Raw genomic sequence first — 24,850 nt, 5'->3', positions numbered from 1 at the left:
TTGTTCAGGGTTTTATAGTTAGGAAGTCCCTGAGGCTGGATTTGAACTCAGATCTCCTTGATTCTAGGCCCCAAACTCTGTATGTGGGGCAACCTAACTGCCTCTCAGTGTGATACAGGAAGAATAGCAAGAGATCACAGGATTCCATCATCATACTCATCATCATCAAAGAAGGGATGGACATAGTACTGGGTCTTCCCTCTCTCAGGAAGTAGTGACGAGTTATGAAAATTTTTCTGCAAAAAAAGATAAAAATGATTTGATTATATTCAGCTAGGTAGTGCAAGTGGATAGAGCAAAGGGCTTAAATCAGGAAGACTCAAGTTCAAATCCTCCCTCAGATATTTCCTAGTTGTGGAAACCTGGGCCAATTACTTAATTTCTCTCAACCTCAGTTTTCTCATCTATAAAATGGGGATACTTGTATCCCCCATATCCCAGAGATGTTGTAAGGATCAGATGAGTTTATATAAGTAAAGAGCTTTACAAACTTTTGTAAATTTCCCCGTAGGTTGTGAAGTAGAATGCTGGGACTGGAAGGGGAAGAATTGAATTAAAATCCAACATCAGACACACCTGGGTAATTCTGGCCAAGTAACTTAACCCTATTGGACTCAGTTTCCTCATCTGTAAAATGAGCTGGAGAAGGAAATGACAAACCACTCCAGCATTTTTGCAAAGAAAATCTCAAATAGGGTCACTGTTGTAAAAAAAAATTCTATCCAATCTGCAATAAAAACCACTGAGGCAGAACTCCCCTTTAAGGAATGGGACCTCAGGTCTTCCTTCTGATCTGAGATGCCTTCTTGCCCCACAGGACAGATTTTATAACTCTCAGGTCTCAGACAGTCCAGTTGGTATATCTCAAAATACAACATTTTCCTGGTCATTAGAGAGTCACATTGGTGGTCTCAAGGCAGTGGGTGAGCAGATTTTTACTCAACCCCTAGCAATGGGAAGAAGTTGAGAAATCATCAAGCAGGCAGAACCCAACCAATACCAGGCAATTGTGGAAAATGACAAAGGGTTCAAGAGACAAGATGGCAAATGTGATGATTAAAATAGTGGGAGTCATAAACTGTTACAGATAAAAGAGTGGTTGGCTTAAATTGTGACCGCAGAAAATATGGTTTCAAGACAGTGTCTTGTTTTAAATCAAATATAAGGTGGTCGCCAGGGAAAAATTCCCAAATATTAAGTATACCCAAGTCAGCTGGGTTTTATAGAGATTTTAATTAATACAAATGAGGAATTAATGAGAGAGAGAGAGAGAGAGAGAGAGAGAGAGAGAGAGAGAGAGAGAGAGAGAGAGAGAGAGAGAGAGAGAAAGGAAATAATGAGAAAAAGGGCTAGACCAGCCTAGGCCAGCATGAGCCAGCCTAGGCTGAAAACCCTAAGAGAGAGATCAGTTAGTCTTTTATCCACTCACACCACAAGCTTTGTCCAAGCAAGATTCTAGTGTTCAGAGAGACACCAGCTGCCTCCTCCAATTCAGTTTCTCCCAGCTGAATCTCCCCTTGAGACCTCCTCTTTGACCTCCCTTTAAAGGGAATTTTCTCCTATGTCACCTCCCCTAAGTTCTCACATCTACCAATCACAGTAGATATTTTTTCCAAAGGACAGACCATTCTTAATTCACACCTGAGTAGACTTAAACTTTTGATTAAGTTCACACCTGAAAAAATCTCTGAGTAAGTTCTCACTTCTTTGCTCCTTGTAAATTCACAAGTTGCCTGACCTTTACAGGTACTTAGCACCCTTTTGTATTAGATCTAAAAATAGGCACAGCTTAAGAAATTTTGCCTTACTATAAGTATGGGTTTAAGTATGTTTCATTGTTCAGCAAGGAGTTTCTTCCCCTAAAGCATGCTTAAGTAGGGGAGGAGTAGAGGTCTCACATTCCTGATCTAAGTTCCTTCATTGTTTAAAAAGGGAAATGGTCTTAACCAAATCTTATGAAGTAGGGTCTGAGAATTTTTAAGATTCACACAAAGTAAAAGAAGGGTAGCTCAAAATCACCATGAGAATCCTCTCCAACCAAACTTAAAATAACACCGTAAAATGAATACAGGTGTGACAAAACCAACAAGGAGGCAGAGTAACTTGTCTCTACTTACTTCAACTTTCATTAGGAAAACAACTTTAAAGGTAGGCAAAGGATGTCTGGGGCACTGGGATGAGAGGGAGCATAGCCAGCAGGAGACTACAGCAAGGAGTAAGGAGCAAGCCAAGAGCAAGCCCACCCACCCTCATTCCACATGTACTGTGCCAGGTTCTGAACCTAAGCTCAAGCCAACATCCAGATCCTGAGACCCTGCCTGGTCCAATAGAAGTCCAAACCAATACATACCCCTTAAAGCTCCAATCAAACCTTCAGTGAGGTCCATAATTCTAGCCCAGAGTAGTCTGTGCAGTGTAGCCTGATCTGTGTGGACCCATAGTGAGGCCAAGATTCCCAGTCTGGGCTTGTGATGAGAACATAGATCCCAGTTTGGGGTAGTCCTTAGACCTAAAACTGAGCCTCCTGATCCTCTTGCCAAAAGCTCAAGGCAGAGCTCAAGGACACGGAAGTTTGCTGTGTGCCTGACCTTATCAAATCCAGAATGAGACAAAAAAAAAGCCTACACCCAAGCCTGAGGCTCGAATTTCAGGTAAACAGCAGTCTCAGAGGTTAATTGAATCAGAAGTTGGAAGTGGCTCTTAGAGCTCCCAGCCCACAGGCCACCATACCATCTTGGAAGAACTGAAACATGCAGAAACCCAGAAATAAGGATAAGGGTAGTACCAAGGAAGGACTGAAGTTTAAGAGGGTACTCGAACCTCACAGAGAATAGAACTTATCTTTAAAAAGGCTGGGAAAGTGAGCAGAAATTAAACATCACCACCACCACCACCACCCCAAACCACCCAACTATAGCGAATTTTTATGGCAACAAAGAGCAAGGCACAGATACAGAAGGTTACAGTAAAAGCAAAGCAAACATATGCAAAGTCCAAAAGAAAAATATGAATTGGACTCAGATTCTGGAAGAGTTCAAAAAAGGATTTCAAAAACCAATTAAGAGAGGCAGAGGAAAAAATGGGGAATGTAAGGGGTAAATTTAGGGGGGGTTGACTGAATATGTTAAACTAGTTGTCACCAAGGATTAATTCAAATCCCAATAAAAATACTCATTAGTTTTGGAATTTTGTGGTGGTTTAATTAATATAGAGGGAAGGAATTAAGAAGAAGAAGATAAAGAAAGGGGCATAAGATTTCTCTGGCCTAGCCTAAGCCAAGGGAAGTTCAGAGAACTCAGTCATGAGGCCTCCTCAGAAGATTAGGTGCTTCCCAAGAGGATAGTGCTTTGGAAGGTAAAGGAAAAAGGAATCAGCCTAAATTCACTCATCTAGCATGCTCACACCAAGCCGCCAAGCTTCTAAGACCCAAGACACCAAAACACCACCCAGCACTCCCCATGTTGCTGACAGAGACCAACCAACGTCTCCACGAGTGAGAGCCAGAGCGAGAGCCACATCTCCATGAGAGAACCAGAGCCATATCCTGCGAAAGAGCCAGAGCCACGTCTCTGTGAAAAAAGACCAGAGAGAGGAAGTGATGTGAATGACTTTTTTTTTATATCACTTCCTGCATCTCACATGTACCAATGGTAGCTTAAGCTTGACTTAGGACAGCCCAGGGGGTTTGTCAGTTGTTCCTTATTTGTCACTTGCTAGCACATGTTGGTCATAGGCCATCCTCCTCAACACTTAATCCTTAAGTAGGGGGTGTAGACATTCCTGTTTGTTAGGATTTTTAAAAACTAATCAGGGCGTAGAAAATCTAAAATTCACAGGAGGAAAAATGAAAGCAATACAAGAAGAAATGGGCCAAAAGAAAAAGGAGGCTCAAAAGCTGATGGAGAAAAATAATTTCTTAAAAATTAGAATTGGGCAACAAGAAGCTGATGAATTCATGAGACATCAAAAAACAATAGAACAAAATCAAAAGAATGAAAAAATGGAAGAAAACATGAAATATCTCATTGAAAAAGCAACTGACATGGAAAACAGATCCAGGCGACACAATTTAAGAATTATTGGCCTAAAATTAAAGAATTATTGGACTACCCAACAGCCATAATAAAAAAAAAACCCCAACAAGCATGGACATCATAATACAAGAAATTAACAGAGAAAACTGTCCTGAGATTCTTGAACAAGAGAATCAAATAGAAACTGAGAGAATCCATAGATCACCTCCAAAAATAAATCCTCAAATGAAAACTTCCAGAAATATAATAGCTAAATTCAAGAGCCCCCAAACCAAGGAGAAAATAATGCAAGTAGTCAGAAACACACACTTCAACTACCATGGAGCTACAATCAGGATCTCACAGGATTTAACCGCTTACACATTAAAGGATTGAAAGGCATGGAATATGATATTCAGGAAGGCAAAAGATCTAGGTTTATAATCCAGACTCATCTATCTAGCAAAATTGAGTATATTCTTTCAGGGGAAAAATGTTTATTCAATAATTTCCAAACATTCCTGAGGAAAAGACCAGACCTAAACAGAAAATTTGAAGTCCAAACACAAGACCCAAGAGAAGCCTAAAAAGGTAAATAAGAAAGAGAAAATTTAAGGAATTCAATAAGGTCAAATTGTATGTATTCCTACATGGAAAGAGTATATTTATAATTCTTTAATATTCATATTAGTAGTAGAGCAGTTAAAAGGAGTATATTTAGAAAATAAAAGCATTTCTTTCTCCCTCAGACTGAAATGGATGAGAAGAAAATGAAACTAATTCCAAGAAGCATTTTGTTTGTCGTGACAGGAAAATGAGCACATATAGTGCAACATTCTGTTCTTTCCAAAATGTTATTGAAAAGAATTTCTCTTCTTTGTCCAATCTTTTGTGTTCATTCTCCAAATCTTACATCTTTCATGGGGAAATGAAGAAAGGAATTTTGTCAAAAGACATACCAGATACAGATGTCTTTTCTAGATCACTTATTACAAGAAAATTCTATGTGTTATTAAAAAAACAAACCTGAGACAGTTTTTTTTTAAAGAGATAAAAGAGGTAATTTACATGGTTGGTCCAGAGGTAAAATCTATGAGACACTTCAGTGCACAAAATGTAGTTTTTAACCTTGTTTCATTTTTAATTATTTTAAAGTTATCTATTTTTAAAGGCAAAGACAAAATTTGAAGGAATGGATGATTGATATTGCCCATCACAAAGCATATTAAAAATGAAGGGCAATGCTGAGAACCATCAAAGAACCATCAAAGACACTGTTTGATATGGTCACACGTGGAAACCAGGGACTGCAAAGCAGCCCCTAGGAAGGATGGAAATACCCACCGAAATCCCCCTAAGTGATTTTCCTTATTAACATCCCCTTATTATTGGAATTGCTATGATTATTATTCTTACTTAGCTCCAGGAAAAATAGATGAGAGCAACATGCTTTCAGGATTAATACAGATGTTCCACTCTGTCTCTCCAGAATATTACCAGGAGATCCCACTTACAAAATTAAACCCAAGTATTCTTATATACCCACTTAGATAGGACCCTCTTTTCTAGGCATAAAAACTTCTGGCAAATCTGTGCTCTGAAATCCCCAACCTATATCTGGGTCATGTTGATTCTACCCTCTGACCCGGCACTTAGCAACAATGTTTTGTTGACCATCTCCTTAGGCTTCACATCTGTTGTTATGTTCTATGGAAACATTTATCTTGAGAATGAAATTGTGTACCAGAAAAGCATGTACTCACTAAAGCTATAAAATACATGCAAACCCGGTGCAATGGCAGAACAGCTGCGTGATGCCTAAGCACAGGTCTGAGCACTCAGCTGCCTCTCACCTCTTCATTATTTGCCTGACTGCTCCACCTAGTCAGAAGGACCCTTGACTTTGGGAGACCATGGGTTCAGCTCTCAAAAAGGCAGGTGGTAGAGGTTGAGGGCACCTAGATAGCTCAGAGGATTGAAAGCCAGACCTAGAGATGGGAGGTCCTAGGTTTAAATCTGGCCTCAGATATTTCCTAGCTGTGTGACCCTGGACAAGTGACAATCCCCCTCCCCCCCAATTGCCTGGCCCTTACCACTCTTCTGCCTTGGAATCAATATACAGTATTGATTCTAAGAGAGAAAGTAGGACTTTAAAATAAAAATGAAGTGTTTAAGATTTACAAAAGAGAGAAGAAGGACAGATTTGGTACCTGTAAGGTTCAAGTTTTAGTTCTCTGGCTGCCATTAAATAGGTCTCTGTCATGGTCTCTTTCTGCCTCAATTTCCCCATCTGTAAAAGGAGGGAATTGGATTAGAGATGAGCTCTATTGTCATTTCCACATCTAATGTCCTTAGGCTGGCCACTGAGGTTGAGCCCTGAGACCTCTGTTGTATCTCTCCCTAAGTATAAGTGTCTCATCAGAGATGTCTCTAGCCAAAGTGGTATAGGAACCACCTTCATGGGCTTCCCAGAGCCAATCCTTAAATTTTCAGTGTGACCATATACATCCTGATAGAAATTGGGACCTGGTTCGTTGTTCTGTTGATAGTCTAGACTTAAGAAATCAGTGGATGAAATTTTATTTTATTTTTTTATTACTTTTTTAAAACCCTTACCTTCCTTCTTGGAATCTATACTATGTATTGGTTTCAAGGCAGAAGAGTGGTAAGGGCTAGCCAATGGGGGTTAAGTGACTTGCCCAGGGTCACACGGCTGGGAAGTGTCTGAGGCTTGATTTGAACCCAGGACCTCCCGTCTCTAGGGCTGGCTCTCAATCCACTGAGCCACCCAGCTGCCCCCTGGATGAAATTTTAATCACGCAAATTAATTTAGAAATGTTTCTTGTGGACATTCTATACATTCAGTCACTTCCTTGGTCACTTACCTCTCAGAGTCCCAGCAATTCTTTAAGACTATAAATGATAGATAAATGGTTGATCTGCATTGGTGGAGGGAGTTTTTTATAATGAGAATTCCTAGTCCAATGGATCACAGGGTCAGACCTGCTCAATGGGACCCTTTCCTGACAGAGGTGATAAGCGGGGAATTGAATACTGTACTTGGAGTGAGGAGTCCTGGGTAATGGGGCCGGCCCTCTGGCCACTTGGCCTTTCAGCCACTAGCCGGGGTTTGATCTCCATAGCTTAGAAGGAATTCCCAACCTGGGAGCTCACAACCAATCCTTAAAGTAGACACAGGAAGGGTTTTGCTCAGCTACATTGGATGGAGATGGGAGCAAACTATCCCAGAGTCCCAGCCCTCAGGGAGCTTCCAGTCTAATTGGGAATGTCCAGTCTAATCAAAATAGCTTCCAATCTGATCAGATTTACCCTTGAGAAGGCGGCTAAGGAGGAAGACCCAACTTCGGGTGGTCATGTGTCTCCTTTTGGTATCTTAAGGGGCAAGGGGCACCCAGTATGTCTGAGTCCCTGGGCCCTGGGGCTTCCTGCCCCCAAATGGTGAGGAAGAATGGTGACCTGGAGGGAAAATGAGAAGTAAAATGATCCATGGCAGTGACTCAGTAGTCAGTTTGGGCATTTTGCTCGGGGTGCCAGAGACCAAGACATCAGGGTACAGAAGTGCTTTGTCAGGGATGGCCGAAGGGCAGAGTGGCCAGAACTGGAGGGCACTTGGGAACCCCTGACTCCAGAGCCTGAACCAGCTGGACCAGGCCTCTGGGGTTTATTAATCCAGTGCTATTCTCTTCATGTGGGTAAAGCTAATAATCCAAGCTAGCCCTGCCCTGCCTTGGGTTTCACCCACAGAGTCAGGAATGAGTAAGAGACTGGCAGCTGTGTGAGCTGAATAGTGTCCTTCCAGATCAGCTGCTCTACTCTCCTTGGGATGATTCCTTACTAGCAGTAACTGTATTTTAACCATATTCTAAATTACTCCCAATCTCACTGAATGTCCATCTGTCTCAGTTTCTTCATCTCTAAAATGGGGATAATAATGGCAGCACCTTCCCACGAGATCATATTTGTAAAACTCTTTGCAACCTTTAAAGTGCTTTCTAAATGCTGACTGTTGTTGACCTAATCCTAGTAAGCCTTTAATAAAGCTTTGTGCTTCATTCTGTGCCAAATACTGTGCTAAGTCTGGAAATATATAGAAAGGCGATCCCTGCCCCCCCAAATATTCCCAACCAAAACCTCTTCTTGCTCTCAAAAGACTCCCAATCTAGTGAAGAGACAAACAACAAACTTGTATAGATAAGGCCTATGCAGTGTAAATGGAAGGTAATGCCAGGAGTTACAGAATTGACTTTCTTCTTTCTTTCTTTCCTTCTTTCTTTCTTTCCTTTCTTTCTTCCTTCTTTCTTTCCTTCTTTCTTTCCTTCCTTCCTTCTTTCTTTCTTTCCTTCTTTCTTTCCTTCCTTCCTTCTTTCTTTCTTTCCTTCTTTCTTTCTTTCTTTCTTTCTTTCTTTCTTTCTTTCTTTCTTTCTTTCTTCTTTCTTTCTTTCTTTCTTTCTTTCTTTCTTTCTTTCTTTCTTTCTTTCTTTCTTTCTTTCTTTCTTTCTTTCTTTCTTTCTTTCTTTCTTTCTTTCTTTCTTTCTTTCTTTCTTTCCTTCCTTCCTTTCTTTCCTTCCTTCCTTCTTTCTTTCCTTCTTTCTTTCCTTCCTTCTTTCCTTCTTTCTTTCTTTCTTTCTTTCTTTCTTTCTTCTTCTTTCTTCTTCTTTCTTTCTTTCTTTCTTTCTTTCTTTCTTTCTTTCTTTCTTTCTTTCTTTCTTTCTTTCTTTCTTTCTTTCTTCTTTCTTTCTTTCCTTCTTTCCTTCTTTCCTTCTTTCTTTCTTTCCTTCTTTCTTTCTTTCTTTCTTTCTTTCTTTCTTTCTTTCTTTCTTTCTTTCTTTCTTTCTTTCTTTCTTTCTCTTTCTTTCTTTCTTTCTTTCTTTCTTTCTTTCTTTCTTTCTTTCTTTCTTTTCCTTTCTTTCTTTCTTTCTTTCTTTCTTTCTTTCTTTCTTTCCTTCCTTCCTTTCCTTCCTTCCTTCCTTTCAATATTTTGCATTAGTACCAAGACAGAAGAGTGATGAGGGTGTTGACTGGGAAAAAACTCAGAACTATTAAATAGTTAAAATCACTCTTTAATCAAGGGCATAAAGGGCACCAGGAGGCATGGACACAGAGCTGCACGCCACACAGGACTGTGAGGTCCGAGGATTGAACTCTGGCCTCTCTGGTCACTGACACCTGGGAATGGCAAAAGAGCCATTAAAGTTGGGGAGCTTAAATACCTTTCTAGATGAAACCTGGGGGCTGAGGGTGAGAGGGATAGTTGATTGACTTTACAATGTTAAGAAAGGAAAAAGAGGAATTCCAGCCAGGAATAACAGTGAGGGGCTGATGCTTTACAATGACACAAAGGGAAAGACCCAGCCCAGTGGTGGGCCACCTTGGTAAAGGGCTTTAACCTAGGGGAGAAGCCATTGGGACAAAAGAGATACCTAACATCTGATGGGATTAACTATTTCTACCCAAACTACCAGGATGTCTATTGTTAGCCTGAGACCAGTGAAGTAGGACCTTTCCTCAGGGAGAAAACTCTCCCACAACAAGGTCAAACCTGGGGTTTCTACCTCCCAACTAAATAAACTGGGGGCTTCTAGCTTCCCCATTGCCAAGGGCTAGACAAGGAGGGTTGTGACTTGTCCAAGGTCACTCAGCTAGGAAGTGTCTGAAGCCTGATTTGAACCCAGGACCTTCTGTCTGTAGACCTGATTTTCCATCCATGGAACCACCTAGCTGCCCCTGAATGAATGATTCTCAAAGGTGAATTGGGAGTGCATTTCAGGCATGTTAAGATAGCCATCATTTATTAAATTCCTACTATGTGCCAGGTGCTATGCTAAGTAAGCTCTGGGAATTCAGATGCAATCAGAAAGACAGTCCCTGGCCTCAAGGAGCTTGCATTCTAATGGGTAAAGTTGTTGTTGGGACATTTCAGTTGTGTCCAACTCTTTGTGACCCCATTGGGGGTTTTCTTGGCAGAGATACTGGACTGGTTTGTCATTTCCTATTTTAGTACATTTGACAGATGAGGAAACTGAGGCAAATAGGGTAAAGTGACTTGCCCACGGTCACACAGCTAAGATACTTGGAGAGGTTTGCCATTTCCTTCTCCATCTCATTTTACATTTGAAAAAACTGAGGCAAACTGGGTTAAATGACTTGCCCAGGGTCACACAGCTGGAAATGTTTGAGGGCATATTTGAACCCAGGAAGATGAGGTTTTACTCCAGGCCCAGTGCTCTATCCCTGTGCCACCTAACTGCCTAGTGGGTGAAGAGAACACATAAAAGAAAATTGCAGAAAGGATGGGGAGAGAAGCTCTGTGAAGCAGCCAACACAAAAGTAGACACCAGAAGTGGACCAGGAAGTATGCGTAGAGGTTGGGGCAACTGGGGGCACCATAGTGATGGGTACAAGGCTTGAAGCCAAAAAGATTTATCATGAATCAAAATCTGACCTAGCTGTGTGACCTTGGGCAAGTCACTTGATTCCAATTGCCTAGCTCTTGCTGCTCTTCTGTCTTAAATTTGATTTATTAGATCATTAGATATTAGATTAGAATTGATATTAAGACAGAAGGTAAGGATTGAAAAAAAAAGAAATTGATTGGATGTGGACCGCAAATCTGGCTAAAAGAGACCTTAGAGACCATCTAGTCTGAACCTCTTATTGGACAGAGGAGGAAACTGAGGTCCACTGTGGTAGTTCAGTGGCTGGTCCAAGGCAGGAATTATAAGAGGTGGAATTTGAACCCAGATCCTCTAGTCTCCAGAGGCAGTGCTCCTTTCATCATCATTCCATAATGTGTCACTACAAACTCTGCCGGCTCTAAATTTATGAACTACTGGAATTGGAGAAATGGAGCTTCTGGCATCCCGGCTGTCCTTGGATTCGTACTAAGGGATGGTGAAAGAGATTTTGCTTAGGGACGGGGGAGTTTCCTGGCCCAAGATTGCTCTAGAAATAGCCTGACTTTTTCTGGATCTGTGGGTGGTTCGGATCCACAGAAATGTACAAGCAGCCTCTGAGTGAAAGTCAGCAATCATTGATTAATCCTTTCATTGTCCTGCCCGTGGTGGGGAGTCTTGTTGGAATCACCCACGCCTTTTAACAGCCTGGGGGTGGAGGGGGGGGGGCTTTTAAAGGAGCCCTTCTTGGAGTGGAAGGAAAGGAAGCTTTTATGCTTTTATCTGGTACAAGATTAAAAAAGAAAACCAAACCCTTTCCTTTGGTCCTAGAATCAATACTGTGGATTACTTCCAAGGCAGAAGGGTGGTAAGGGCTAGGCAATAAGGGTTAAGTGACTTGTCCAGGGTCACATAGTTAGGAAGTGTCTGAGGTCAGTTATATTTGAACCCAGGACCTCTGGTCTCTAGATCCTACTCTCAATCCACTCACACTTAACTGCCTCCCCCATAAGATTAAGGAAACTTTTATCCTCAGGGAACCTTAGAAGCTTCAAGTTGGGAGAGCACAGAAATGTCCTAATGACCTGGGTTCAAATTCTCTCTCTGTGTTTTGTTGGGCTAGTCTCTTAACTTCTCTGTTTTTGGTTTTGTCTTCTCTATAGAAATGGGTCCAACTAGATGACCTCTGAGGTTCTTCCCAGCTCTAGACCGATGATCCTGTGGCCAGACCTCACTCCAGCATCCTCCTCCAGATGGTGCCACCGTGCTAGATGATGACTCCCAGGAACAAAAGAATTTGGGGAACCTCTATACCATTTGGGGAGTCCAGGGGCAGGGAAAGATGATTGACATCACTAGAGCTACAAAGGAAATGGGAGTGTACTACACTGATGGGATACTATCAAGCTTGGGAGAGGAATTATAGCTAGAGGCTAGGTGTAAGGGAAGGGGCTGCTTATAGTGGATGCTAAAGGATGGTTCCTGCCCAGGAGTGTATCCTCTTGGGAAAGGGTCTGATCCAATAGGGGAGACTCCCTATGATAAAGAGGGTCCTTAGCATCTGCTTATCTCACCCAGCTAGGATTGTCATTCCCCTGAAGGTCCCCCACTCAGTCTGAAACTGCCAGTCTGGGATTCCCTTCAGGGTGGATTCTCATGGGAACAGGGAACAAAGACAAGCTTTGGGGTCTCCAACCTATAAGCTAGTCCTGAAACTTGGGGTTCATCAGATCCCACTAGGCCACAAGTTTGGGGTTCCTAGATTCCATGTTGAGAGAAGGCAGGTCCTAATCAAGAGGGACTCCAGTGACAGGTGATCCAGGGGTCCTGTGAGGATATTGGGGTGGTTGCCCTTCTCAGTGTGGGTAGGCAGACCCCCTGATCCCACAATGTTGGTGCTCTGGGACAATGAGCCATTCACTCTAATTATAGCTCTGAAAACAAGGTTAATTCTTCTTCTAAGGAAGGATAAAAGCCCATTCACCTACTCCAGACTCAGGGGACCAGGGTTCAAATCCCACCCATTACAAAATGTGAGCCTTTGGGCTTAGCCACTTCTCCGGTAAAATGAGGGGGTTGGACTAGCCAGGCTTTGATGTCTACTGAGCACTAAGAGCTAATAATTCAGTGGATTTTGACAAAGGAGTGCCCCTACCCTTGGAACTCTCTTCTGTTAAAAGTTTGAATGCTTTCAGGACTGGATTACCACTTCAGTGTGTGGAATTGGGGAGGGACTCTGGGGAAGACCTAGACCTCCTACAAGCTTAAGAGAGCTGATTGTTAAATTTTCAGTGTGATCATTTACACCTGAGAAATTGGCAAATGAGATAAATCAGGGCTTGATTTCTTAGTTGGTTGTCTAGACTTTAAGGCAGTCTTGGAAAAAACGTTGTTAATGAGGACTTAAATTAAAACTGTATAATGAGCACTTTTTTTCTCTAGCAAGCCAGTTGTGAAATATTTACTAGAACCTCCTTGGTTTAACCTATTACCCAAACTTGTGGCCACAGAAGAAAAAAGCATGTCTAGCTTAGCCTAGTTTTGGGCTGCCTCTTTTTATTAGTTCTTTCTTGATCTTAGGTGGTTCATTGCTCTCCAGTGACGACTGTCCAGGATGGAGGCAAACTTGTGAGTCTGAGAGGTTCGGAGGTCCTGGGTTCATTTCATGGGAGTAGACTAGAAACGTGATGATTCTGACAATTTTCTTGTAGGAGAATCTCCACCCCCCCCCCCCCCCCCCAAGAGCAGGGGACCAAGCCCTGGCCTGCCTTGCTAAAAGACTCTGAGTCAGACACAGTGCCCAGAGGAGGTGAAATGGAGGATGTCTAGTCCTGCAAACTCTTTCAAGTTCTGATGCAGTTCAAGTATCAGCAACTCAAAGGAGTATAATGAGAGTTGTAAATCAAGCTGCTAAAACCCATTTAAGTTATCCTTTTAATGTACTTTGGGAATCTGCTGTGTTTTGGCATTTCTCTTGTGAGCCAGAAATAAATAGCTGTCCTCTACCTGATTTACAGTGTACAGAAAGGAGTTTTCTATTCACTGCTTTGGGGAGACCCAGGCTGAATCTTTAAGTCCTTTTCCCTGGGGCATCAGGGTAGGGCAGAGTGGAGCTAAAGGAAGCCTAAAACCTCTTTTTGGAGCCTAGCCTTCCCCAGGATGGATTCAGTTGGAAACCTTGTGTGTGGCTCCAGAGCAAAGGTGGAGAAGGCAAGGGATCCTGTTCATTTCCATGGACTCAGCAACAGTTTGTTATCGTCAGTGAATGTCATTAATCCATCTCATTCAAGGGAGAATCCAATGAGCCAGCTCTAAGCTCTCTTCTTCCACCTGCTGGCTCCAGCTCAAGTCAATAAACATAGTAAATATCTACTATGTGTTAGGTGCTGGGGATACAAAGGCAACCCCCCACCCAACTATTCCCTGCCCTCAAATAACTTCATTCTCTCTCTTCCTTCAAAATGTTGTGGGGGGGGGAGGGCTGGAGGTGAGCCCCCGGGGTTTGGGAAGGTACCCTTTGCAAGGATGCAAGACCACGAAACTTAGCTTAAAAAATTAAAGGAGAGATTCATTCATTTAGAAGGCAGTGTTGAGTCTGACCAGGGCAGCACAGGTGGAGGACTGCCTGCCTCCTAGGGGGACAGCATCAGTGGAAAGCTGGGGTCTTTATACTCTTTACAACAGTGGAGAAGGGACTCTACAGTGGAATGCACTGAGGCATGGAGGGTGGGGGGGAAGTTTGTCTGAAGATGTTGGGGTGACCCTCATTGTTTAGAGGCCAGATGGGTATCTGAGACACCACTTGGTGGTATTGAGGAGCTGTAGCTCTCTATCTACCTAAGGATGATCCAAGGAGGATAATTCTCTCAGGGTCTTAGAGGAGTTATCAGATGTTTTGGGTTAGGAGTCACAAGGATAGAAGGGAACAAAGGAATTTCCCTGCTTACAGTTTGCCTGAAACACTTCTCTAATTTGGGGGTACCATGTCCATGCCATCTCCCCCCTCTCCCAATATAGGGGAAAGGGGTGATGGTCTTAGTCTTCTGTAGCTTCTTCATAGCAGATAAGGGACATCAAGTCTCTGAGAGGAGGAGGGAGGGGCTGTAGGCATAGGGTCCTTAGGGTGGGTGCTCAGTGAATGCCTGGGTTCTAGTAGCTGGGGATCTGAAGATCTGAAGGACGAGTCCAGGGACTATTTTCCCCCTGACTGGAAGACAGGTTACAAGGGGAAGAATCAGTCCCTAAGTTAAAGATTTAATTATGAGAATAGAACATCTATCTGTTCTCTTTCACCTTCTCTCTCTCTCTCTCTCTCTCTCTCTCTCTCTCTCTCTCTCTCTCTCTCTCTCTCTCTCTCTCTCTCTCTCTCTCTCTGTCTCTCTCTCTCTGTCTCCCTCTCTCTCTCTGTCTCTCTCTGTCTCTCTGTCTCTGTCTCTCTGTCTCTCTCTCCCTCTCTCTCTCTCTCTCTCTCTCTCTCTCTCTCTCTCTCTCTCTCTCTCTCTCCTTCCCCCTTTCCCTCCCCCTCTCTCCCTCCCCTTCTCTCCCTCTCTCTCCTTCCCTCCCCCCTCTCTCCCTCCTTTTCTCTCCCTCCCTCCCTCCCTTTCTCTCTCTCTCTCTCTCTCCCACTCTTCCTCTCTCTCCCCATCTCTCTGTCTGTCTCTCTCATTCTCATTTTCTGCCCCTCCCTCCCCCTTTCTCTCCCCCCCCCCCAATCTTTTCCTTCAAACCCTCTGCTTAAAAGCAGAAAACAACTTCTATTCTCCCTTCACAGGTCTGCACACCCAAGCTTTATGGAGTCTAGGTCAAAGCCCCTCTTTCTTTGTATTCAAACCCAACATGCCTCTTCACCTCAGACTGGCTTTCCCCATCATAAGTCCAATAAACATTCTATTCGGTATCACTTCAATTGCTGATCGGTAACCCCAAAGAATCCTGATTTAAAGGGTTACATCACTGAAACACTATCTTTAGCACAGCACTCATCAGTTATACATTTCAGTTCATAGTACAAATTGGTAAACTGAGGTAACCACTGAGTATTGAACAAAATCTATGGTACAGCCAGGTTTACAATGAGCTTTTGTTTACATCCAAACAATACTTAAAATACATGTTTTAGCAGCAATTCACATAACACATTTCAAAACCTGTTCATAAAGCTTTCAGTGTTACTGGGCCTATTTTAAATGTAGAGATTTGAAACCTTTTCCCTCCTAGTGTTCAGAACTTGCACCAATTCTCAGGGCTTCATCAGCTCTTTACTGTCTTTGTTACTATAAATTGTTCACTGCATCTTGTTAAGTAGTTGCGTTTTAACCTCTTAAGCACTGTAAAGCTTAAAGGAAGCCTTTTGAAGAGCAGGCTGGTTATCTGTTTTCTTTTTCTTTTCTTTTCTTTTCTTTTCTTTTCTTTTCTTTTCTTTTCTTTTCTTTTCTTTTCTTTTCTTTTCTTTTCTTTTCTTTTCTACCCATATATATATATATATATATATATATATATATATATATATACATATATACATATATATATAAAAACTTATTGGCTCCAAGGCAGAAGGTAAGGGCTAGGCAATGGGGGTCAAGTGACTTGCCCAGGGTCACACAGCTGGGAAGTGTCTGAGGCCAGATTTGAACCTAGGACCTCCCATCTCTAGGCCTGGCTCTCAATCCACTGAGCTACCCAGCTGCCCCCTGGTTATCTATTTTCAAGATCAGGAAGTTGAATGTAATAATAAAGTTAGTCAACTTTAATATGCTGAGATGAAAACCATCCATGATAATTTTAAACAAAAACCCATTTTTGGCTAATATTTTCTAAAAGGCGACTACGATTTCACTTTTATAACTCTCATATTGAGTCAAACCCAATTATTAATCTTACAGGTTGTTTGCAAAGGGCTCTAGATATGGTATCTCATATAAGTCTCACAATGACCTTGTGAGGTAGATGTACTATTATTATCATATTTTTACAATTGAGGAAACTGAGGTTGAGAGGGGTGACATTTCCAAGGTCACTTAGCTACTACGATGTTGTGGTATCATGCCTTCCTGCTCCCAAGTTTAATACTCTATCCATTGAGCTCCATAGCGGAATAATGTAAATTCCTTGTGAATAAACATTGCTTCATTCTTTGCATTTGTATCCCCAATGCCTAGCATGGCGCCAAACACACAGTAGGTACTTAACCTTCTTAACTATTAGAGAGCAACAAAAATAATATTTTTCAAAATCTATGGTGTATAGGGGCAGGGAAATGGCTCAGTGGATAGAGAACCAGAAGGTCCTGGGTTCAGGCATCTGATATCTCCTAGCTAAGAGACCTTGGGCAAGTCTCCTAACCCCAAATGCTGAATCCTTCTTACTCTTCTGCCTTGGAATCAATGCTTAATATCAATTCTAAGACAGATGGTAAGGATTTAAAAAGAAAAAAAAAAGGTTTATGATGTGCTGGGGAAAGAATGGATTTTTGCTGGACCACAGGAGGGGTAGGAAGTCTTGGACTTTCCTGGACATGGTAATGACTTTCCTTCTCCTCAGTTAGTGAGCTTTAAATCTGGGCTGGCTTAGATGGCCTCTAATGTGTCTTCCAGTTCTGAAATTTTATGATTCCAGAGTTGGACTTATGGCTTCTGTTGTAGAAGTTATGCTAAGAGATTGCAGAGAATAATGGCAGAGATAAGATCAGTGGTATACTGGTAAATGTTTAACAGCCAGATTCCCAGAAAAAAGTACATAGGACATACAATTAAATCTACCTGTATTATTGTTATTAAAAACCCTGCCCTTCTGTCTTAGTATGACAGCAAAGACAGAAGAGTGGTAAGGGCTAGACAATCAGGGTTAAATGATTTGCCCAGAGACATACGGCTATTAAGTAACTAACACCAGCCTCTAGGTCTGGAGCTCTGTCCACTGCTTTCTAGCTGTCCCTGATTATCTGCATGACTAACATTTTCTTCATTACTTCCTTAAGTCTAGATGATCAACAGAACAGTAAATCAAACCTTGCTTTATCACAAGGGGTAAATGCTCAATTAACAGTTTAATAAAAGGCTCTCAAGAGTGGTTTGAACCTGTTCTAGCACTTCCTTGGAATGTGATTATCAGTGAGGTTTTGGGTAAGTGAGGGATAGTGAAGAAATGGAAGAGAAACTATTTAAAATCATGTCAGAGTCTCATGTGGCAGCATGTAAAGCACACTGGTGCAAAGGTGAAAGGCTGCGCTCCTATTCCCCTTCAGACACTAGCTGTATTACCTGATAGACAAATTCCTTAACTTTGATGGGCATAAAACTCCTCATCTGTATAAAAGGGTTGGATAAGGGTGGCCTTCAAGGTCCTTTCTCTTTATCTATGATCCCCTCTTGACAGAGCTGGGTGACTGTGGGTAGAGTGGGTGATTGGGTGGGCAGATTACTTTTTCTTTTTCTTTCTTTAACAATTCAGTAGTATAAGCAATGGGGGAGTAGGGGCAAAATTCATTAGTAAACAAAGGTGATAAAAACTAAGTGAGATCAATACACTAATGTAATAAAATTAAGATTAAACAAATCAATGAGGGAGAATGCAAAAGCTGTTGTCCAAGGATCAACAGTCATTCCCTGATTACTATGTCCTATGGATAGGACTGGACCATACCACAGCATCATTGAATTATCCCACTTACCCAACAGTGAAAGAACCTAAAAAGATTAGACCAATTTTTCTTTACAAGGTTTTGAAATTGTACTTGAGATTTAAGTGACTTGGTGGGGCTGAGGCTTGGGGCATAGATTTGTCTTCCTGTGTACAAAAAGTATCCAGGACATGGGGCAGGAGCCCTTGGCTCAAGGTTTAGAGAACAGACCACAGACCAACACAGAGGATAGCTGAATCAACTTTATCTTCATTGACTATCACTTCCCTACTCTGGCTGCCCTTCTTCTGTGCTGGCTTTGTAAACTTCCCTTTGTTCACAGTTAGAAGGGTTACAGGTATCTTGCTTTATTCCAATCCCAAGGTACCTAGACAGAGACCTCGCCAAAGCTATCTTGCCACAACCCGTATAGGTCACTGCCCGACATATAATGTCCTCTAGTGTGAAAATTCCAGATATTAGGTTTATAGATCACGTCTCCCAAATCAATGAACATGTATTTATTTAGCACTTGCTATATGCCAAGATATAAAGACAAATATGAAACCATTTCTGCCCTCAAGAAGCTTACATTCTACTTAGAAGATAAAACATATACAAAGAAAGAAATATATGCATTGTAATTTCAGGACCTGAACTAGACCTCAAATCATGTAGATTCCTTCCTGAGTTCAAATCTGGCCTCAGACTAAATCAATACAACACTTACTAGCTGTAGGACTTTGGGTAAGTCACTTAACCCTGTTGGGCCTCAGGTTCCTCCTCTGTAAAATGAGCTGAAGAAGGAATTGGCAAATGACTCCAGTATCTTTGCTAAGAAAACCCCAAATGGGGGTTACAAAGAGTTGGAGACACTTGAAATGACTGAACAATAACATGGGTTGTGTCCCAACCTAGGTGCTGGGCATATAATAATTTAAAAAGAAAGTCCATGGCCTGGAGGGGAAAGACAACTGAATATAGAGAAATACAAAGTAATTTGAGGAGGAACAGAGTTCTAACAACTTGGGTGGATTACTGAGGACTTCCTGGAAGAAGTGATACCAGAGCTTAGTCTTTAAGGAAGACAACAACTTTGAGAGAGAAAAAAGGAGATGAGATTGGAATGTATTCCAGGAATGGGGGTTGCATTTTGGAGATAGGCCATGAAGTGTCTGAGGTGGAGAGGGGAAAGAGATCTCTACTTTTGGGCTCAGGGGGCCTCAGTGTCTTTTGTGTGACCAGGGGGCACTTCATTTATCCTTATTGACCTTTGGATTTCCCATCTATAAAATGAGGACAATAGCCACTGCAACAGGGTTAAGGGGACAATAAAATTTGATTTTAAATCTAATTTTAAATAATTTAAAATAAAAATAATTGAATAAAATTTAACATAATTATATTTATTATTTTATATTATGTTTAGATTTTATTATAATATATTTATATACTATATCAGATTATATCAATAGAGCAAATATCAATGTAATGTGTTATATGAATATAATATTAATATATTAGTATATTGTTGTATTAATATAATAGAATATCAGTAATATAGTATATGTTATATAATTATTTATTTATATTATATATAATTTAATTTTATATTTGGTATAAATATAAACTAACTTTTAAATGATATACATAAAAACACTTTGCATACCCTGAACTGCTATGCAAATGTCAGCTATTACTATAACTCTTATCTTAGAAGGTATAGAAAATAATCATCTCTGTGGGGATAGGATGGACCTGGTATATAGTTCCAGTATGTGTCTTAGCAGGCAGACTCCCAAGTATTTGATTCATTCTGCAGTTATTTTAAATGGAATAGCTTTTTCCATCTCTTCCTGCTGAGTTTAGTGGGTAATATACAGAAATCTTAATGATTGATGGGGTTTATTATATATTCAGCAATTTTGCTACAGTTACTATTTCAATTAATTTTTAATTGTCTCTCGAGGGTTCTCTAAGTAAACCATAGTATCATCTGGAGAAAGTGATACTTTTTTCTTCTCTTTGTCTACACTTATTTCCTTAAGTTCTTTTTCTTGTCTTGTTGCTATAGCTAGCATTTCTAGCATTACATCAAATAGTTGTGGTAATAATTACTATCCTCATTTTTTCCTTATCTCATTGAAAAGTGCAGCTTCCCCAACCCACGAGAAGCCCCAAGGTAGGAAGATAGAGGAAGGATAGAATTTTGGATGCCGCGAGGGGCATGGCGGAGTCAAGTTAGAGGTATGAGGTGGCAGAAATGAGTCAGAAACCAGGCCTTGTTAATATTAATGGAGCCACAGCAATACTCTGATCAGTGGACTTCTTTCTGAAAGGCTAATTCCCATCCAGTGATCCAAATTTAATACCACACAGGTCAGAGGCATGATAGAGAAAAGAAAGTGCCTGGCCGAAGGCCAGGTCCCAGGTGAGAGAGATAGAGAAGGAAAGGAATTAAAGATGGAGCTTGGCCTCATCAGTGAGAGCTGAGATCCAAGAGAGGAAGAGGGCAGAGCTTGCTGTGGCCCTGTATTTAATCTCTTTGATATGCAAATATGCACGATACATAGGGATGATTATCATTGGTTAACAACAAGGTATAGGTGTGGTTTCTCTTAGCCAGGTGAACACAAAGAAATCTGTTTTCTCGCTTAACCTGGGGGAAGCTGGGGTCAAGGGTCATAGGCTTTCCTAGCCATGCGCAAGACTGAGCATGCTCTCTTCTAAGTCACTCTGTACATTCTGTTTCCCTTGTCCCTAGATAGGGGTGGACTGCTACAAAAAGGCTTCTGGTTTATTCCCATTATTTATAACGTTTTCTCTTGGTTTTAGATAATACAACTTATCACATTAAGGATTACTCCATTTATCCCCATAGTTTGTAACTGTTTTCCTTAACAGTAATGGACACTGTATCTTGTCACAAGCATTTCCTAGATCTGTAGGTAATATCATGTAATTTTTGTTTTCATGTTATTAATATGGTCTATGGTTGGTTACATTGATAGTTTTCCTAATATTGAACTAACCCTTTATTGCTGGCATAACTCTACCCTGACAATAGAGTATAATATTTGTGATACATTGCTCTCATCTCCTTGTTAACATTTTATTTAACATTTTTACATCAGTGCATCTTACATTGTGGCTGACTTCTGTGCCAGTTTTCCTATCTGTAAGATGGATAAATAGCATCTGCCTCATAAGATTATTGTGAGAATCAATTGAGTTAACATATATAAAAGAGCTTTGCAAACTTTAAAGTACTATATAAATGCTAGTAATTTTGTCGGTGTTGTGTTTCATAAGAAATGTGTCTGATATTTCTGCTTTTTAGCCTTTGTGAGGTTTTTATGCTCTAAATCATAGTCATTTTTGGTTAAGGTGTTATGTTTAGCTGAGAAATATGTATGCTCCTTTTTAATTTCCCTTCAATAATCACCAGCGGTTTATTTTGGTTTATTAAGCCTTCTAGAATTCTATTCAGGTCTTTTATTTCTTTCTTGTTCAGTTTTTGCATGGATTTGTTGAGATCTCATTCAGAAGGCTTTATTCTAGTCCTAGCCCTGCCACTTGTGACCTTGGGCAAAGCACTATATACCTATCTACACCTTAGTTTCCTTATCTTTTAGATGGGGATTACAATGAATAATTCCTTGATCTCACATGACTGTGGTGAGGAATAAATGAGGTAAGGAAGGCATAGTCTCTCAGCACTCTGTAAAACACTATGAAAAGGCAAGCTCCAATTGAACAGTCTTTTGGAGCTAGGTTGGTTGGAACATGGCAGACACACACATTGGGAGACTCATGCATTGCATGGGAATGTCAGGTCAAAATTGAGGGAATCAAGGGGAAAGGGCAACAATAAGTCTCATTTAGTGGGATGGGGTTAGTTGGGCTAGGGTGCCAATTTGGGCTATCAGTCACCAAAGATAGACATTAATTAATATTCATATTTTTTTGTTCTGGGTCAGGTCTGAACAGGCTCAAGGCAAAGTTGAAGCCCACAGGACCTGAACAACTGCTGTTTTCAGATACTTTCTCCACTCTACGAATCCTTCCCTCTGAATCAAATTTATGGAAATGCTGCCTTAGAATGGTGGAAGGAAATCTCTTCCCAGACCCCTAAAATGTTTGCAAATTGGACAATGAAGCTTAGAGGTTTGTCTCTATCTAGAACAGTGAGAGGACAATCCGTGATCAAAGTAGGGTGGGTGATGAAACTGTGACCAGGTCCATTGCCAATGTCAGAGTTAGGGCTAAGTCTGTTTCTGGGATATAGACTCTGTCTTTTGATGAGGGTAAGGGCTCTCTCTGGGACTAGGATTAAGTAGTACCTATTTTTTTTGATTATTTTAATTTCAGTAATATAAGAATTTAAATTTAGGTTTTATGCTAAATATGAGAATTCTAAAGTAATATTGTGGTTGCTGATTTAAAAATATTACAGCTTAAGTCAAAATGACTTTTGGCAGCTTTATTTACAAAGAGGTGGAGAGAGTGAAAATGGAGAAATGTAGATAAAGAGACAAAGTACCGCCTAGCTACAAACACCCTAAATTTAATCCTAATGGCTCCAGACTGCAAATGATAATCCGAAAATGAATCTCACTAGAATCCAGAGTCCTAAATAGGAAGCCAAAATCTGAAGAAGCAGGGGATGCTGAAGAATTCACCAGGAACCTTCAGTGTACACAAGGCTACAACTGCCAAGAATCTCACCAGAACTCATGGTGAACGGAGCATCCCACCAAAGCGCCAAGGAGCAGAGAGGGTCTCGACACCAAAGAACAAGGAAGAAATCACAAGGTAACACAGGATCCAGGGAAAGAGTCTCCTTCTCCAGTCTGGCTTATGGACGTAGGGAGAATGACTGAATCCTTGAGCTGGCCTTTTTAAAGCCGTTTCCTCCATATCACTTCCGGTTGCTCCCCCACTTTATGGGAACCAATCACAGCCATTCAATTTGTCCAGCACTGTCTAAGGGGGGGCAGTGACCTTTGGAGGTGTGAACTTACTCTAGTAAGTGACTTTTGGACTCTCTTACTTAGTGTCAAGTAGGGGTACTTTAAGTTCTTGATTTGTTTAGCTAAAAATAGACAAGGTAGAGTTAATCCTATCTTTATGGTACCAAGTTCTTTCTCCAAGGCAATAGAGGCAAAATGAGACTTAATTAAATAGCTTTGCCTTCTCTGTGGTCAGTTTTCTTCATCCCATTCATCCCAATAAAAGGTATTATCTTTTCTTTGCTTTTCCTTTTTCTCCCAATATAAGGAAAACCTTTTTGTTGCTCTTCATTCCCCTTGCTAACCTCAGCTCATTCTAAGCTTTAGAATTCATGCCACCATTTTTTGTAGGATGATACCATACCCATATAGTCATTCTCAGTCACCTAGTCTTACTTCCTTCTTTGAGTTTTTCTTTTTAAAATCCAAGTTGACCAATGGAATTGATTGTTAGCTTTGGGAGCAGGGAAGGAAAGAACATGAATTATGTAACTGTGGGAAAATATTTTTAAAATTTATATTAAAAAACAAGATCAAGTTGATTGGTGAGTTGCTTGAGTACCTATGTTGATTTTTAAAAGACAAATCCCATTTTTTCTCTTCTTCATTGGAGTTATTTCACTTTGTGTTGTGAGATTTAAAATAGTGAAGTCCATAAACTGTAGTGAGTTAAAATGGTGGAAGATATAAATTGTGATAGATGTAAGAGAGGGTGAGTAAATTTGACCGCAGAAAATATGTTTCACTACAGTGTCTTGGTTTTAAATCAAGTATAAGGTGGTCACCAGGGAAATATTCCCAATTACTCAAATACCCAAGTCAACTGGGTTTTATAGAGATTTTTAATTAATAATATAATGAGGAATTAGAGAAAGAGTAGGAAAGGAATAATTATGAAGGGCCTCAAGCCAATATGGCCTAGACCTGAGTCTTAAGAGAGAGAGATCAGTCAGTCAGTCTTTTAACACTCACCACAAGGTCTGCCTAAACAAGGATTCTAGTGACACCAGGCCAGCTCCATCTCAGCTGACTTCACCAGAGAGCCTTCCAGCCAGAGACTGTTCCAAAAGGCCTCTCTCCAGAGCCTCCAGAGGGACAGAGTCCCATTAAAGGAGCTCCAGCGAGACCTCCTTAGAGATTGTTATCCAAGAGCTTCCCTTCTCCACAGCCTCTCTGAAGAGATTCTTCCCAAGCGGTCCTCATCAGAGATCCTCCAAAAGGAATTCCTTCAAAAGGATATCTCCTCAAGAGAGTCTGCTTTTTCTTATATAGCGGTTTTTCTCCCATGTCACCTCCCCTAAGTCCCTACATCTACCAATCACTGTAGACGCTTTCCAAAGAACTGCCCATCTAAATTCCTGCTAAGTCGACCAATCTCCTCAGTAAGTCTGAATCAGAAAAAATGCTGCTGTGTCGACCAAATCTCCTCAGTAAGTCTGAAGGAGAGAAAACACAGCTGAGTCAACTAATCTCATCAAGAGAAAACTTGCCCGCCCCTTTTAGGTACCTAGCATCCCATTGTATCAATTCTAAAAACAGGCCTGACTCAAAAAACTCCTTGCCCCACCATAAGCATGGATCCAAGTACTTTCTTTGTTTAGCAAGGAGTTTTCTGCCCTAAAGCATTCTTAAGTACGGGTGGAATAGAGGTCCTCCCATTTCTGATCCTGGAGTGTTCTCACATCAAAATGGGGAATGTTTCTCAGTAGGGAATTTGAGGATTCCTCAATGTGGAGTAAAATTTTTAACATTCATAAGTCTGTGAAATTTTAAGGTTCACAGTGTCTTAAGAAT

The 24,850-nt window shown here is 41.0% G+C and overlaps 1 long non-coding RNA gene across 1 annotated transcript in view; it reads left to right on the top strand.

Moving 5' to 3' along the window:
• The window catches only part of LOC103093980 (uncharacterized), a 64,919-nt gene extending 51,814 nt beyond the window's left edge, over window positions 1-13,105 (top strand). Inside the window, exon 3 of the long non-coding RNA XR_001626445.2 lies at window positions 11,590-13,105. This is a non-coding gene — a long non-coding RNA (uncharacterized LOC103093980). The remainder of the gene's footprint in view (window positions 1-11,589) is intronic.
• Window positions 13,106-24,850: the final 11,745 nt, after the last annotated feature.

Source organism: Monodelphis domestica, chromosome 1 (genome assembly GCF_027887165.1).
Source record: "Monodelphis domestica isolate mMonDom1 chromosome 1, mMonDom1.pri, whole genome shotgun sequence".
Classification (NCBI taxonomy): domain Eukaryota; kingdom Metazoa; phylum Chordata; class Mammalia; order Didelphimorphia; family Didelphidae; genus Monodelphis; species Monodelphis domestica.
The sequence above is the reverse complement of the archived record's forward strand: the minus strand, read 5'-3'. Positions and strand labels throughout refer to the sequence as shown.